Genomic DNA, 17494 nt, shown 5'->3' with positions numbered 1-17494 from the left:
TTTAATTAAGAACAATTGTCTCCCGATCAGTGCTCTCCACTCTTGCTAAATAAAATAGCCTTCCATATTCAAGCCAACTGACCACTGTCACTTTCCTGAAATGAAATCCTTGCTTCCTTGTCCCCCATGGCCCTGCAGTCTCCTGAGTGTCCTTCTATTTCTCTTGCTACTCGTTTCATCCTCTGCAAGCTCAGCCCTCACTCTTTTATGGATTTGAATTCCTCAAGACTTTGGTCCTAGCGTTCTCTTCGGCCACTCACTTTATAACCTTTCTCTAGGCAATCAGATCCACCTCTGGATCATATCAGTTCTAGCCGGACCTGTGAACATGAAGCTGAGTCAAAAGTTTATATCCAAACCCCAGAGCTCCCTGGCAAGCTCCACACCCATAGTCAAACATCTGCTTGCTCTGTCCCGTGGTGTATCTAAGACTCCTTACTTAAACTCAGCATGCCCCACACTGAGTGTAGCATCTGTCTTCGCAAAGTTGTTCTTTCTCCGGTGTTCCTGACACATTCTTAGAAGATGGCCCATCAATTACATCACCGCTATACCTACCTCTCTGATCCATTTACCTTTTAGAAACCGCTGACATCTCATCCTTCCTCCCCTAAGGCAAGCTACCAGTATCTCTGCTTAGAAATGTCAACTAGTCTATGTAACTTTTACCCTCTGCCAACCAATACTCCACCTTGTAGCCAGAAATATTTTTTTTGGAAATACAAAATTGGTGCTATAACTAACTACAGCACCCCACCCCCCAAAAAACAAACAAACAAACCCAAATCACAAAAATGAACCCATTTTATCTTTCTTATTGGTCTTAGGATAAAGACACGGTTTTTGATATGGATAAAAAGCCTTTCATGGCAGTGGCCCTGGTTACATCTCTGTGCTCAAGCTGTTCGCCCCGCCCCTGGTACTCCAGTCACTGGGCTTTCCTTCCTGTTCTGCTAACAGTTCTCTTCTGCTTTCCATACTTCATGTCTTCTTCCTCTAGGGCCCCTGTACATCATTTAGATCTCGTTTCTAGAACCTTGTATCTCTGTGTGTAGCCTCTAGAACAGTTTCAGTTTCCTACTTATTCATGTGGGTCTTTTACTGTCTGTCTTCCCCATTGGCGTGCAGGTCAAATGAGGGCAGACACTACCTGAAGCCATTCATCGCATCCTACCAATGTCTGGAGCGTAGTGAGTTCTCGGAAAGACGCCTTTACTGAAAGCATGAGTGTATGAAATGAATATGAAAATCTACATCTACATTTAGTGAGAAAAGTGTACTCTTAGCCTAGATTTTAAAAATGCTAACCATCAACACAGTATTGGGATCAGTAACAAGAGCATTCAGAGCTTTTGATGGATTTAAGAAAGCCAGAGGACTTCCTTTCTCATCCAGATTCAGCAGTGCATGGATGGGAATGATATGGAGTTTTTAAATAAAAAAATCCATGGGCTGAAGCAACTGGTTTTCGCATATAAGAACTATGCTACCATAGGAAGGTAGTACTTTTCACCCCTATTCTTGCCATTTTTGCCACTGCATATATTGAACAAGAGCCACTGCTAGGAGAGGAAGAGAGGATTAGGACCAGAGACATGCTGGGGAGGCAAAGGAGAGACGAGATTTAAAAAATAAACATTTAAGTGTCTGGATTGTGGCTGTTCTGCCAGGTAAGCTTTTTTATATCCTCGCCTCGAAAATCCATGTTATTACATGAAATATAATTGTTTCTGCTTCCATATGGTGACTGAACTCTAGCAACTGTATCAGATCTCAACCAATAGACAAAACGAAAATGTTGCATAAGTTATTTTTCCCTCAGTTACACCACCCCAAATAATGAAACACAAATTTTGCAAATTAGAATAGTGTCAGTTATAAATGTACTTTTGCAATTATGAGAGTAAAAACAGTCCACATTGAAATCAGAAATGCCATCTGATTTCGATTTAACACAAAGGGGGAAAAACACATTCCATTTAAGAATGACAAATAAAGCTGTCAATGTGATCCATTTATAGCTCCTCAGAGAATGCCACGAATCCACATAATGTTCTGAGAAGCTAGTTATTGTATTTGCTCTCAAAGAAAGAAGGCGGACAAGTCCCCGATCGACAGCTATCTAAGGAAACTAAGGTGAGCTGGAACAACTTGCATTAGTCAATGTCCTGGGTGCACAGCCCCCTTGAAGAGGAGAATGAGAGCTTCAGGCATTTTGTTTAAATAGTATGCAACAACACAAAGAGTGGAATGCTAAAGGGACTGGTGGGCTGTGAAAAAAAATGGAGAAAAACCTTTGTCTTCCTTGTCCATCTCCCCAACCCTCCTCCCCTGGCTTCTAGGGAGGTCTTGCTGACCTAATGAGGCCTCTTTGTGCAAGGCCTACTCCTACCAAAAATTACAGAGAGCCATAAAATCTTAATTATAAACATCCAAAGTGTTAGTTATTTTTGAACATTTTATTATGGGTTATTGCAGGGTTAGGTATTATACAAGGGCACTTGCCAAAAACAAACATTGTAAATATAACCTCTATTCCTTATTACTATACTCCAGCTTCTTTCTTTTAAGAAGCACTTTGCTATTAAATATATATACAGTACATATATTCATACATGTACTGTATATATAAAATAATGCATCTTTACAAGGCATAACTGATTTTTTTTTTCTCCTTCTCATTGGCTGTTAATACCTGAGAACAAAATTTGTTACTATCTTCTAGCAAGAGTGTTGAATTTCATGGCATAAACTTTGAGTATGAGTCTTTTCCCTGGCCTCATCTTATGTTCTTAGCCTTATTTTTTTCCTTTGACTCGTTTTCCTTACCTATTTGAAATATATTTTATATTGCTATACAGTATATATTTTTATTAGCCTTTCTCTATGAGCCTAAATCCTTTGCAGCATGTAAATAAAATAGACAACATTTATATATAGCCTTTCTTTTTCCTTTGGAGGGTTGCAAAATATTCCCAAGTCAACATATAATTTATTACCATAAACGTATGAACAATAAGACACTGGTTTTCATAGTATTTAAATTTTTGATGATATTTAGCCCAATATTTCAGTTAGATTTTTTCACTATTTATACATACACCTTTAGGGATAGGTTTCCTAGTCTGAGATCTGTGGGTTCTCTAAATTATACACAAAATTTTGTGCATGTAGATTTTTATTGAGGTGTTTCATGATTTTAATCCAATTCTGAAAGGTGTATTTGACCCAAAAGATTAAAAATTACTGATTTGCAGTGGAATAATCCCAGAAGATCAGAACTTGGTTTTTTGACATTGAATTAATTGACAAAATATTTGTGGATTACCTATAAAGTGCCTGGCTCTGTGATAGATATTCAGAAAATAGCAGTAAACATGTAGACTTGACCTCTGACCTCAGGATACTTCTAGCCCAGTGGGGATGAGGGAAGACAAAAAAAAAAAACTAAAATAATTTGATGGTATTATGCAATAACAAAATAACGTAATAGAAAGTGAATGAGATTGGTGGTCAGGAAGACCTCTCTGAGACAATGTCATCTTAGCTGGGCCAAACAAGGTCAGAGGCAAGAGCATTCCAGAGAGAGAAACTACGATAGCTAATGCAAATACGCTAATGAGATACAAGTTTGTTACAATCTATAGGTCTTCTAGAAAATATGAATGGTACATAACCAAATACATTTTTCAAATTCATTTTCAATACTCCAGTCTAGAAATATCAGACTAATGATATTTTACATGGAGGTTAAGGTATATTTTTTCTCATTTTTCTTTTATTTTTTTAAAGTTATATTTCCTAATGTGAAGGAAAAGTATCATCAAAAAATAATGTGATGTATTTTATTATCCATTAAATTCATTTATTAAATATTTGAGTCTACCACCTTTAAGGCACTGTGGAAGAGGTCCTCAAGGTGCTCAGCACAGACCAAATAAAATATAACTTCCATACATGTAACCCATAAAGAAGCTCCCTAGCCCAGAGTAAGTAGGTTGAAGGGCCAGATTCTGCTGTCTACCTGTGCAGATGATCCTGGAGCTCTGGCAGCCTGGAATCCATGGAATGAGAGTTCTATATCATGATATATATAAATATATATATATATTTATTTTTGCTACAAGGAAATAGATGCTTATCATAACTAGTAAACCAATTTTGGTCAACTCTGCTATTTTCTAGATTCAAACCCATTGAACTCCTCCCCAAATATCTTTGTTTAAACAAATCCTCCTGAGAAAAAGTTACCCTCGTATAGTGCTGGTGGGAATATAAATTGGTATAGCCACCGTGGAAAATAGTATGAAGTTTCTTCAAAAAAACCCCTAAGAATAGAGCTACCCTATGACCCAGCAATCCCTCTTCTGGGTATCTACCTGAAATTTTTGAAAGTATTTCTTCGTAAAGATATGTGTACCCCTATACTCATGGCATCATTGTTCACAGTAGAAGCAACCAAAGTGTCCTTTGACCAATGACTAGATAAAGAAGATGTGGTACATCTATACAATGGAATACTACTCAGCCATAAAAAGGATGAAATATTGCCATTTGCGACAACATGGATGGATCTTGAGATTATCATGCTAAGTGAAGTAAGTCAGACAAAAAAAGGACAAGAACCACATGATTTCACTCATATGTGGGATATAAACCAGAAAGGAACTAGCAAACAAAACAAACAAACAGACAAAACTCACAGACACACAATATGGTGGTTGCCAGAGGGGAAGTGGGGTGGTGGAAAGATAAAGAGTTTAAGGGGGTCAAATATATGGTGATGGAAGGAGACTAGACTTTGGGTGGTGAGCACACAATGCGATATACAGATAATATATAGATAATTGTACACCTGAAACTTATATAATGTTATTAACCAATGTTACCCCAATAAATTTAATTAATCCTCTTAGAAGAAATCTGGGAAAATTCAAAACATGTCAAAATTATCATTGGACCTCAAAGTGAGATCTTCAGGCCATTTGACTAAGAAATCACTAAAGGTGTTTGATAAAAATGCAGTTGTCTGGGTTCAGTCTTAGACCTATTAATTCAGAACTGTGCAGAATGGCTCCAAGCAACCTGGGTTTTTCAAAAGGCTTCAGATGATTTTTATGCTCTCTACAGTTTAAGAACTGCTTTTTTATGGGATGTAATACTCTAGCTAGGTTTGCTCTCTAAAGAAGAAAAGTTACTTTAGTCCTTAAAAACAAGCTATCATCTTTTGGAGTTCAAAATATCAATCATCTTTTCAATGTATCTTGAGTCTATCACACTAGTATTAAAAGCTCGGCACTGTAGATTTTGCATTTGGAGCTTCCAAGGATTTAAGCAGAGTTGGAAAACTAATGATAGGTATTAAAAGGCTGCCTGATGGATCATTACAATAGTAAATGAGTCGCTGAAATTTATAGAGGCCATTTGAAATTTAAAAATAAGATTATCTGAAGTAGGATAGTTTGCTGTGTACTAATGCTGCTACTCAGGATTGGTCTGGGAAACCTAAGGCTCTTTGGAATTTCTGAAAGAAGCATCGTTGTCCGAGGCTCCCTACCCCTGTTGATTTGGTGGTCCCTGAGGTTTTTGATTCTTGGTAAAAAGGGAGGTGGTCTGGAAGTCAGGAGGTGTAGGCTCTATACTTTAGGTTCTATGTTTTTCTGAGCTTCAGTCTCCTTATCAATAAAACAGTGGTTTAGACTATTAACTGGTCTCTAAAGCATCTTCCAAACCCAAGTTGTTATGCTTCGAGGTCAGTTTTCTCTGCTGTAAAGTATGGGGGTTGGACAGTGTGCAGTGTGTCCATTTGTCCTGCATGACCCAGGGCAGCCCCACTGTCTCCGTTACTATAATTGGAACCCATCCATAAGCCAGGCTCACTCGCTCTCACATTGTAATACTGATGATACTTCATTTAGGTTATCCCATGAAAGGGACAATATATAGGCACATGTCCTTTCTAAGAGATAATCATATTCTTATTGATCACCGGCTATGTGATATCACCGTGATAGGCCCTGGCAATACAATAATGAAAAAAAGTCAGACAAAAAGAGCTCTGGCCTCAATCTGATGGGGGAGTTATTACGGCGATGTTGCTTACAGTCTGATGGGGGAGTTATGGGGAGAAGATAAAAACAACCACATATAAACTAACATAAATAAAATAACTGCAGTTTGTAATCAGTGTTAGGGATTACTAAGAGCCAAGATAGAAAAGAATAGAGCCTGAAAAGTGGGACCAGTCTCTTGGAGGAAGTAATGTTTACTTGCACATACAGGAAGTTAAAAGGTAAATAAGGGAGGGAGTCAGAGGAAAAGGGCGAAAGATAGCATATTCCGACTCCTGTGGGAGGAGCAGTTTATGAGCTTGGCAACCAAAACCCTGGGACAACTCGTTCCAGCTCTGAGAGAGAATTTAATCCAAAACTAGAGAAAGGAAACCAGAGGCCCAGAAGGTGCAAGGGACTTATCCAAGGTCAAATGGTCAGTGGGTTCATGGGAGACTCTGCCACACTTCAGTCGAGAATGTGAATCCCTCTTAGGGATCACAGTGCATCAGGAAGTGCCAGAATGCCTTGGTTCAGATCCTGGTTCTTTTGACTCATAAACTGCTCATCCTTGGGAAACAAAGCTTCTTGGAGACTCAGTTTCCTGTGTGTAAAGCACAGGTGACATCTCTGCTGCATCAGGTGGTTACAAGGATGGAATGAGTTAATGAGGCACAGTGCCTGGTATATCATATCCACGTGATAAATGCAAGCTCTTTTGATTTTTTGCCTAATGCACTTTCTCCCATACCAAGCTCTCCTATACCAATAAGTAGAGCACATGGTGAGTTACTTGGGTAAAGGGAGTGGTGGCAGACGTGAAGGTCTGGAACACGAGGCTGGGGCATAGCCAACTGAGAGTACTGACTGGAGGAAATGAGAAGAAAAGGCCACTGAGAGTGGGGAGGAGTCAGGGGAAAACATCCCCAACTTCATGGTTTGGTTCACCACTTAATCTGCTAGCGGTGAATCTAGAATTGTTTCATGAAACAGAAAATGCCAGCCATCACAATATTTATACTTCAATTAGCATATAAGAAACAGGTTTGACTCTAAGAGACCTGTAAACAGAAGAATGACACATTTCATTATTAAATACATGCAAAGAGAAAAATGTGATGGTAATGTGTCACTCAATCCACTGGGAACAAACTAATTCAATTATCTGCAGGATATTAAAATGATGGCTGGTGCTAAAGATGCTTAAAAACCAAGCCCATGATATTGGAAGAATGAATAATTTATCCAAGTAACTATGAGGATTTTCTTCATTGTCTGTGAACAAAATCACAGATGGAACTTCAGCCTTAAAATACCAAGAGACCAAGAGGCGCATTTCATGGATTAAAGCAGACAGCAGCTATAAGGCCATTCCACAAGACTTTTGGCCCTCCCTGTAGACTCACCCAAAACGTAAGGGAATATTTATGGTTCAGGCACACACGAACCAGGGCTGAATAGTTCTTAGTTTCAGGAGTTCACTTGGTCCCTTTCCCCCAAAACTATAAGGTAAACATCATTGCATATATATCTTTTTGAAACGCTGCTTACTTTATGATTCTCTGCTGATGGTGCCTTATGGGAGAAATTTTATTTCAGAGTTTCCTAGGATGCGAATTGAACTCATTGTTTTACTCCAAACTCATTGTTTAATTGACAGGAAACATGCATTCTAAATCATCTTGTATGCATGGCAGAAGCAGCTACATAAATTTAACAATGGGTGGATTATTACTATTTAGCATATTTATGGAATTTTATATTTGGGAAGCATTTTACAAATCTTTTATTAGTTAATCTTTATACTTCTGAGTGAGTCTGACAGGTGGTAAACAATGCTTTAGGTTTTAAATTGCCAATGCGTGAGAGCTTCAGCGGAGGGGAAAAAGTCTAGAGCATTCCTTCTTGTTCCAAACTTGCCTAGAGGGCATTTCTGATACATTTTTCCTCTCACTGGAGACCGAGGCAAGAGGTCTGGGGAGTAGGTCGGACCCATCTGAAATGCTAATAATAAAAAGGGAATATACTGGGCTCTTCCTAGGTTCGTTGGCCAGTTCCAGAGGAAACCTCACAAGACACCTAGGTGATGTGACAGGATTCCCAACAGAGGCACATCCCAGGATTGTAGCGTCAAAATAAAGCACACAAGGAAGCAGTCAATTTTTCTAAAACTATACAGTAAACTCAGTTTTCAATTCTAAAGATGCCACACCTGCTGGACTCATTATCTAATGACATTACCAGTTATTGATTCTCTTAAAATGTATGTATGTATATTAAAAAACAAAACAAAACAAAAAAACCTAATTCAAACTAAGAGTTTGAATTGTACTTTTTTTATTTTTTGAAAACTCACAATTTTAAAAGACTAAGCTCCCTTGAATACCCATTTCCAGCTTTTTAGAATTGGGAAGCAGAGCAAATAAAGCACCTATGGATCAAAGTTTCGTTTTTGACCGAAACCTTTTTACAAGCCTGGGACTTTCAGAGCTAACAAGCCAAGAAGAATCAGTTACGCGTCACCCGAGGGCTGGACACAAGGAGCCCTAGATGCTGCGCCTACTTTCTGAAGACTTCAGCCTGGACACGTCCTGCCCAGATTCTAATCTCCTCTGATTGACAGTTACTCTATCTTTGTGATCCCTCAGACCCCGCCTCCACGTGTGTGTGTGTGTGTGTGTGTGTGTGTGTGTTCAATCTTGTGTGTGTGGGGGGGGGGGGGGGGGGGAGGGAGGGAGAGAGAGAGGGAGAGAGAGAGGAAATGAGAATGAATGGATATGTATGTTGGGGACAGTTAGGTAGCAGGGCTCAGAAAACACCCAAAGTATATTGGAAGCAAGCACCCTCTGGGTCCCTGTGCGCTCTCAGCAGCTGGGCAGCTGTCAAGAGGTCACACTGTAAGATAACCAGGTGGTCACCTCCCCTTCAGGGGTGCAAAGGCATTCTCCATGCCCTAGCATCTCCTGTATCTGTGAATATGAGGGTAGGAATGCACAAAGCGACCCCCCATCACCCCTCCCGCCCAGGCATTCCCCCCTACCCGCTGCGCGATCCCGCCGCGCGATCCCGCCCCGCGGTGTGCGGAGGCTACCTGGGAACACTGGAGGCTCGGGCGGTGGCTTTCCGTCGGCCTGGCTGCAGGGCTGGCGTGTGGGCTTTGTAAAGCCACCGGGCAGAGGTGCGGATCCAGCCGCGCCAATCCCACGCTCTCCCACCTCGGGCACCTACTCCTCTTCCTGCTACGTCCCCCCCACAAGCGTCCTTTTTGGCCACCTCACTCCTGCCGGCCGCCGCCTCCCTGCGGGGCGGAGGCTTTGGGTCCCTCCCTACCCTCGTGGCCTGCTCAGGAGTCATCCGGGCGGGGCCCTGGAGCGGAAGCTGGTCCCGGAGCCCTGGGCCGCCTCCGGACCCCCAAAGCTGTCACCCAGCTTGGGCCGGCCTGGTCCCCTACTCCTGGCCCCCTACCCTTTGTTGCCCCAAGTGCCTGTGACCCCGCCCTTTCCCACGCAGGTCCAGAGGGAGCGCGCCCCAATATCGGTGTCCCCATGACCCACCTCTGGGATTTATGGGGTCTCAGGAGGGGGTGACTCATACAAATGGAGGCCAAGTCTGGGGAAAGTTTCTGGCGGTGTCAAGGGTCAGCCTTGTTTTGTAGGGACGTTCTCTAGCTACGAGATGGAAACAAAGGATTCCACCTTTGGGCTCTGCTGACATCGCAAACCACACTCCACTCGGTGTTGTCTTGTATAGTTTACACAAAGACTTTATCAGTTACTGCAGCCTCCTGCATGTTCGCCTTTCAAAGCCCCAGTCTACAGACATTTCAGTGAAAGGGTTAAAGGCACTTAATTTCTAAATAAAAATTAATGCTAGAAACCAGTACATTATGTGTTAAGCTCTGTCCCAAACTCTAAATATGGTCACCTTTGAATAATCCAGTGACCAGGGTTACCTAGGCCAGTCACTACCTTGCACCTGCGTATCTTTAAAACTATCCATCTCTTTACTCTTTTTTCATTTCCCCAGAGATATGAAGGAGGGGTGAAAACGAAATACAACAAAATCAATTTGAAGAGATTTTAACAGCTGGTATAAAAGTTTATGGAATAGGCACTCTTCAATCATTGAAAATAAGATTCAAAAATTATCTGTAGACCTTACTGTTCAGTTTTCCCATTTGCTTGAGTTTGAATAATGGAGGGCTAGTGGTATCTATTATTTTTAGCAGAAATAATACTTTTATAAGAATTAAATAGTTTAAATAAATAATATGGTTATGATGTCAGATCAGGGTAAAACTCTACAGAAGAAAGTGTTAAGCTGCTAGCATAGGCAACACAACAATTCTGTGAAGTAGTAAAATTGGTTTTATCTTAGAGTTTAAATGTAAAAGGATAAGCTGGAAAACATAAAATCCTAATAGTCCTATCTGCCACCTAATGAAAATATTTCCTTTTCAGCATCCATATTTCCTTCAACAGTAAGATACAATTTCAAGATTGCTCAAAGCAGTGGACACCCATGCATTCTTTAAAGTATTTAATGAGCACTCAGAAAATACCTTGCAGTGGGTTTGGTGCAGGTGCTATAAGGGTGAACTAGACAGATAGATACAAGCTGGACCTTCCATATTCTAATGGGGGAGACACAGCCGCTAAATAGACACGTGAAAACAATTAATTGTACCTGAAAAGTTGTATGTGGAAATATGGAGTACTAGGAGAAGACACCCTCCAAGTGGTGTGATTATTAGATTCCTCTTTTGTTTTGATCCCTAGAATTGTTGATGCTGCAAAGATGGGTTTTTTTTCTCCCCTATATTTTCTTTCATATCTCCCATCCAACCCATCAGTAAATCCTGGTAGCTCCATCTTTAGAAGGGGTCCCGAATCTAACCTCCACCACCACCACTTTTCCAAACCCTTTTGAATTTGTGAAAAAGCTTCTAAACTTGTCTTTCTGTGCTCCATCTTGCCCCTATGGTCTACTATCCTTGTAGAATTTAGGGTGACCCTTTGAAAGTATAGGTGTTAGCTCATGTCAGCCCTCTGCTCAAAAACCACCCAGGGATTTTTCATTGCAACAACACAGACTTGACCTTAGTCACCAAGGCCTACCTGTCTGTCACCTCACCTCTTACCTCCCTCTCCGTCACTGTTCCCTCCCACACCCTTCCACAACCTGTCTGACCCACTGGCCTTTCTACTGTTCTTTCACCCAGCATGCTACTACGGGCCCTTGGCCTTTGAGCCTGGACTATCTTCCTTTAAATATTTAGAGACTTACTCCTCAGTTACATCAGATACGAGTATACTGAACATTTTTAACTGATGGAATGTCCAATCAGAAAAGTTGAGAAACACTGAGTTATATAACCAGTAGTAAAATAATTTATTAGAGCCTCAAACCCTGGTCCTGAAAGGAAAGAAAAAATAAAACCAGCTTCTTAATCAGAGACTCCCTATTCAGCGTATGCATCACCCACACCTTTTTATATTTTATCTTTCTTCTCTCTTCTGTCTTGATCATTTCACAGTTTCAAGGGAAATAAGAGAAGAAACATTTTAATTTATAGTAATATTTGGCAGAGGAGATTAAACTTGCCAAAAAAAAAATGAAGTTTGGTGTGTACTTAGGGGGTATTGGTTACCCTGCTGTCCTAGTTTTGAATTATTATGTATCATAATAGTATGACTTTATAGTCATCTTCTATCTTCTTTAAATTAGTTGTTTTTTCTCTTATAATAAAATGTATTCATAGAACCTGGGATTTGGAATGATATTAAAACACAGTCAAGCTTGTCTCACTGCTCATATATACGAGTAAGAAAGGTTTATCCTCCTTGTTTTAAGCTTTCACACTCCCAGCCACACTCTATAACATGTCTATCTGCAGGATCAATTTATGAATTTTTTGTCATTGAGCCACCAACGTTGTGTAACAATTGATATCAGCATATCTTTAGTAGGAGGACTATCTGTTTAGTTCTATTTTCATGTAGAACATTTAGTGGGTGAAGGGAGACTTGACTGCAGTTCATTGCGTGAATGGAGAAGCTAGGACTCAGAATGCCAGAGAGATTGTTTGCTCTCAAACCTCTGGATCCTGCAGAGCTGAGACTAAACTCCAAGCCTCTGACTTAACCATTCTGAGTACTTTCCACTGTGATATGCGACTTCAGAGTGAGCTTGGAGAGAATGTTGTTTTTCTGTGCAAGTATGAGTTAGAGCTAGTTTGACTATGCCTCATTGTACCTAAATATATGTGTGCGTCCGAGAGCCCAGGGTATTTGAGTTTCCCAAAGATCCCTACCTCAAACGTGCTCATGAAGGAAAAGGGATCATTCTCTCCTAGAGATTTGTTTATTCTGCAGTTAATAAAGGATGAGAGGAGGCCTTATAGATTATTTTATTTTTCTCCTTAGGGTGGTCTCAGGATTTAACTCACCACTAAGCCACTGCCAGCTACCGTTTTCCCAAACAGAACTTTAACCTTCACAAAAAATATTTTGGTAATACAGTCGTAATGAAAAAAAAAAGTAATAAGAATATCAGTAAGAGGCAGGCAGAGTGCTTTAAACTGCTTGCTGGAGATTACTGGTTACTACTTAGCAATAATATCTAATAGTTTGGTAGAAAATTTTCAGGGAGAGTGATGGAAACCTAATTTTCTGAGGTACATAAAAAAGGATCAAATAAAACAGTGAAGAGTGTATTGTAAAGATAATCTAGTTGCCCAGATGGCCTTTTCTTAGTTACAGCTTTTATAGTTATAGAAATGTGTTCTTTATTCTTTTATGAGAAAATAAAGATTCTCTTTTTCCCAGGGGCATGAAGTTACCCTGCAGTTTAGTTGTTAAAATACACTGAGTATTTTTTCTTTGTTACTGCTAGGACTCTCATGTTTATTTTGGAACACACCTTATTTCCTGTGTTTTTTCCCTATATTTGAATTTCTGGCTCTAAACTCCATATTTTAAACTTGTTACATAGATTTCTCATGATAGTTCTGCTAAACTAGTTGGTATTAGATTTTATGGCATGGATTTAAGGACAAAATTGCTAAGATTTGGTTATAATCTCATCTCTCTAACTTTGACATCCCTCCACCCTAAACTTGAAAGCTGCAATAAGGTAGAATATTTCTGAAATGAATTTGAAAATTTATCTGTAGTTCCTATAAATGTGACTTGTAAATTCTATAACAAAATTCTGTGCAAAGTTTTATTTAATTTTCTTATTAACAAAGTCTCAGAATTTGTGAAGTCCATATTTTTACAGTGCTATACCTTCTGGGTTTTCTTTCAAAAGAAAACATTGGATGGTAAAATAACATCTCTGTAACATATGTCCAGATGGATTTTATATAAGTGGCACCATCTTTCTTTCTTCCATAAAAGAAGACAAGTCCTTGATTTTAAGGATTCTATTCATTTCCCTTTCTCAATATGCAGTGCTTAATAAAATTATTTTATGGTTGTAATGTGTTCATTTTCCACCTATAACATGCTTTGTGAGTAGAAACTGTAAAGCCTAGAATTTCAGGGGCTATCTTGAATTCAGAAACCATAATTATGGATTGCCAATATGAGAAAGGATATTTTACCTTGGGAGGATATTCCTAGCTTGAAGAGATGACACCCATAAATATAATTAAACACAGTAAAACCTTGGATTGCGAGTAACTTGGTTTGTGAGTGTTCCGCAAGACAAGGAGACATTTCTAATACATTTTTTTAAAGATTTTTATTGGGGGAATTGGGGGATGGGAACAGCGCTGGGGAATTGGGGGAAGGGGAACAGACAAGTTGCTGTCCTTTTGTTCTTCAGTCTAGTTGTGGAGGACGTTGCTTCACTGGCCCAAGTTGGCACCATCATTGAGCTCTTCCCGGGCGAGGCAGATCAGTTGCCAGCTTCTGGACGGCTGCTCATGGCGGCTGCTGGCTACACATGGTAGCCCATGGCAACTCACTGCCACAGGGGCTGCAGCCTACACCATTGCCGGCGACTCACGGCAGCCCAGCTCCAGGTTGAGCTGTTGTTCAGCATCTTAGCTGTAGAGGGCAGTGTCACTGGCCCTTGTATGTGGGATCTGAACCGGGGCCCTCTGGCGTCCCAAGCCAGCTCTTAACCAATTCACCACTTGGCCGGCCCTCTAATACATTTTAATGTGGTCAACGAGTGATGTCTTATAATAAGCGTAGTTTGTTTCCAGAATGAATTATGCTCGCAAACCAGGGTATTAATTTATTAGTAAATTAAAATCTGATCCCTCATCTCCTATGAACTTGATTATTTCCTGTAATAGAATTGATTGCTAAGGGTGCAGAAAATCCATTTACTTTTAGGGTTTAGTGCCTTGACCTTTTGGGGTATCTTGTACATTCATATCTTTCTAATCTCTCTTTCCATATTCATTGTTAAAAAGGATGGATTCTCTGAGCTTTAAAAAATTATGTTGTAATTATTAACACTTCCTTCTTCAAAATGTGGCTCCATTGCACTTAGAATTAAACTAATTCTTAACATAGGCAAGTAGGCCCTGTAGGACTTGGGTCTGCCTACCTTTTTCATCTCTTCCACACATCTTCCCGAGTCACTAAGCTGTGACATTAGGTAACTTTTTGTTTCTTGAAGATAGCACATTCATTCCTGACCTTGCACCTGTGATTCCCTCATTCTAGAATGTTCCTCACCCAGATTTTCAAATGAGTAGTTCATTTCCAATGTTCCTTTCCTCATCAGCCATCTAATGTTGCCACCTGCCCCTTGTCATTCTCCATCATTGTAATCTGCTATTTCTCTTCACAGCACTTATCACTTTCAGAAATGCTATTCTGTGTTTATATATTTATGACATGATCTCCATTAGAATGCAATTACATGAAACTAGGGACCCTGTCTGTATTGTTCACACTTGTATAACCATCAGTTAGCACAGAATGTGGAACATAGTAGGAGCTCAGTAAATATTTATTTTTAATGAAAAAAAAATGGTTGCAGTGATAGTATCAGCAGTAGTTAAAAGCATAGGATTTAGATCTGTGATTAAATTCTGGCCTCTTGCCCTTTAACTTTTCTCAAGTTCTTTGGTTGCTTTAATCACAATAAGGTGATAAAAATATGTATCATTCAGATGTGTTGTGGGTATTAGTTGAGCTGGTGTGTACAAAGTGCCTAGCATATGTCTAACATATGGCGATTGCTCACTAAATGGTAGCTATGATGTTTTTTTTTCAAGATGGGAAAGGAACAGAATAGGCGGGAAGCCAAGTACACTCTGAATCCTGGGGGTATGCCAGGGGTCAAAAGCCAGGAAGCACATTCTTTTATCGAGTTCAAAAGAACAAACATCCAAAAGTTGGAATTTGGGTACAGCAGGTGAGAGCAAGAAGCAAGGAAGAAACAAAGGTAGAAGTCTTAAGACAATTGCTGCCAGTGGGATCGGGTGCCCTGAGTACATTTTTATTGGTAGGGCTGCACATGGAAAACGCTATTTGGCTTAAAACCCAAAAGCAAGGCTAGAAACTGATTGGCTTTACAGCTAAACTTATATTACTTTGTTGGTTAATATTTGAAACTTATTTTGGATATTCCATGTATCTTGTTCTAAATAATTAAGAAGAGCCCAATGTGATATTCTGCAAAATATCCTCTTCTATATGAATTATCTTTCCATTTTCATCCTGAGACTTGAAGGCCAAATAAATGTAATTTGATCACTTGATTGTAGTTGGTCCTAAGTTAATATAGGTACGGTGTTTAGACACTAACAAATAATGGACAAATAAAGCCATATTGAAAACAGTTTGATATTTGATGGTTAAAAAATGAACAAGAAAAAGAAGGAATGGTGTAGTAGTCATGGGAAAAAAAAATTAAAGCTTTGTTAGAATTCCTTACACATGTTTATGACTTTGCTTTGCATTTTGAATCACATTTGGGTAGAGGAGTCAGGGCCAAAGTATCTCCCGTGCTTGGGCCTCCAAAGGTTTTCACCCAATTCTCTCTAGACAAGTTTCAGAAAACAAGATTGAAGATTTTAGATGTCAAATGTAAGGTTCCAGTTCCAAATTTTCAGCCTCAAGCCCTAAATAACTTTCTCTTAAAACCAAACCAAACAAACAAAACTAAAACCAAAACCAAAATCAGAAACCACACAACCAATTTTTTTTTGTTTGTTTCTGGAAGGAGTGTGTATGGTGGTAATAGTGGGGAGATTGTTATGAGTTTTAAATTTTTGAAAAATCTAAAGTAGAGAAAATTTGGAGAATTGGAGGGGAAAGCATATTCTAATTCCTGATGTTATTTTAGAGTATTTCCATTCAGTATTTTTTCAATGTGTTTTTATAGCCAGTACTAATCTGTTAAGCAGAGGATCTGAGGATAATCAGTTATATTGGTTGTTTTTGAGGACAATAATAGTTAAGATACATTAGGTTAGGTTATTCTGTATTAATAACCCCAACCTTTCAGTGCCTTGACAAAATAAAAGTTCATTTCTCGATTATGCAAAAACCCAGTGGGTGTGGGTGACTGTTCATGGCAGTTGTCCTCCACGAGGTGACTTGGCAATCCAGGCTCTTTTGATTTTGTGGTTCTGCAGTCTTCATTCAAGACATCCCTGATGGTTGCAGTGCAGAAAGAGGAACCATGTGGGCCTTTTACTTTCTTCAGCATTGAGAAGTGATACTCATTTTTCCTGCTTACATTTCATTGACCAGAACTATTCACATGGTCCCACCTAATGGCAAGTGCATTGGGAAGTGAGGTTTTTCATGTACCCTGGAAGGAGTGAGGCACCTGATATTATACTACTGTAGACTAGCTATGTCTATTATTCCCTGAAGTTGAATTATTTTTAAAACCAAGGATTTAGCTTAGAGCTTAGCATTTATTCAAAAAGTGGCCTTGACACATGCGTAAAGTTATGACTGGTAAAATTGGGCTACTCAAGGATAATTGGTGACTCAAGGATTACTCAAGGATTGCACTAAAAAAAATCCCACATTCCTATGGTAGATGTGACATAGCCAAGTATATTTTCACAATGTCATCTTCCTTATGTTCTTTAGCTTCCTTTAGAAAATTGGTTCTGGGTTTACTATTTTGTCTAACCTCCCCACTTTTGCATTGGCTCCAAAAAGAGTAAGACATTTAGGCTATCCAGTCTGCTGTGGTAGACTTACAATGCTACCCTGAACTCAGAGTACAATGTCATGAAAATCCTCAGACAATTAATGAGGTTGAACATGCTGAAATTATTGATATGCAACCAATTTTTTTTAAAGATTTTTTAATTGGGGAACTGGGGGATGGGAACAGGGCTGGGGAACTGGGGGAAGGGGAACAGACAAGTTGTTGTCCTTTTTGGTCTTCAGTCTAGTTGTGGAGGATTTTGCTTCACTGGCCCAAGTTGGCACCATCATTGCGCTCTTCCCGGG

General features: G+C 39.6%; 2 protein-coding genes across 4 annotated transcripts in view; one reads left to right on the top strand and one right to left on the bottom strand.

Annotated features, from left to right (window-relative positions):
* RHOBTB1 (Rho related BTB domain containing 1) overlaps positions 1-9330 on the bottom strand; it is a 146552-nt gene extending 137222 nt beyond the window's left edge. For both annotated transcript variants that reach the window (XM_019638390.1, XM_019638389.1), the window contains exon 1: positions 9142-9330. The gene's annotated coding sequence lies outside the window, so the exon portion shown is untranslated. The remainder of the gene's footprint in view (positions 1-9141) is intronic.
* Positions 1-17494, top strand: part of CABCOCO1 (ciliary associated calcium binding coiled-coil 1) — a 793651-nt gene that overhangs the window by 68764 nt on the left and 707393 nt on the right. The window lies entirely within an intron of this gene.

The sequence above is a fragment of the Hipposideros armiger genome, unplaced genomic scaffold (assembly GCF_001890085.2).
Source record: "Hipposideros armiger isolate ML-2016 unplaced genomic scaffold, ASM189008v1 scaffold_39, whole genome shotgun sequence".
In the NCBI taxonomy this organism is placed as follows: Eukaryota; Metazoa; Chordata; class Mammalia; order Chiroptera; family Hipposideridae; genus Hipposideros; species Hipposideros armiger.
Note: the sequence above shows the minus strand (reverse complement) of the source record. Positions and strands in the feature narration are given on the sequence as shown.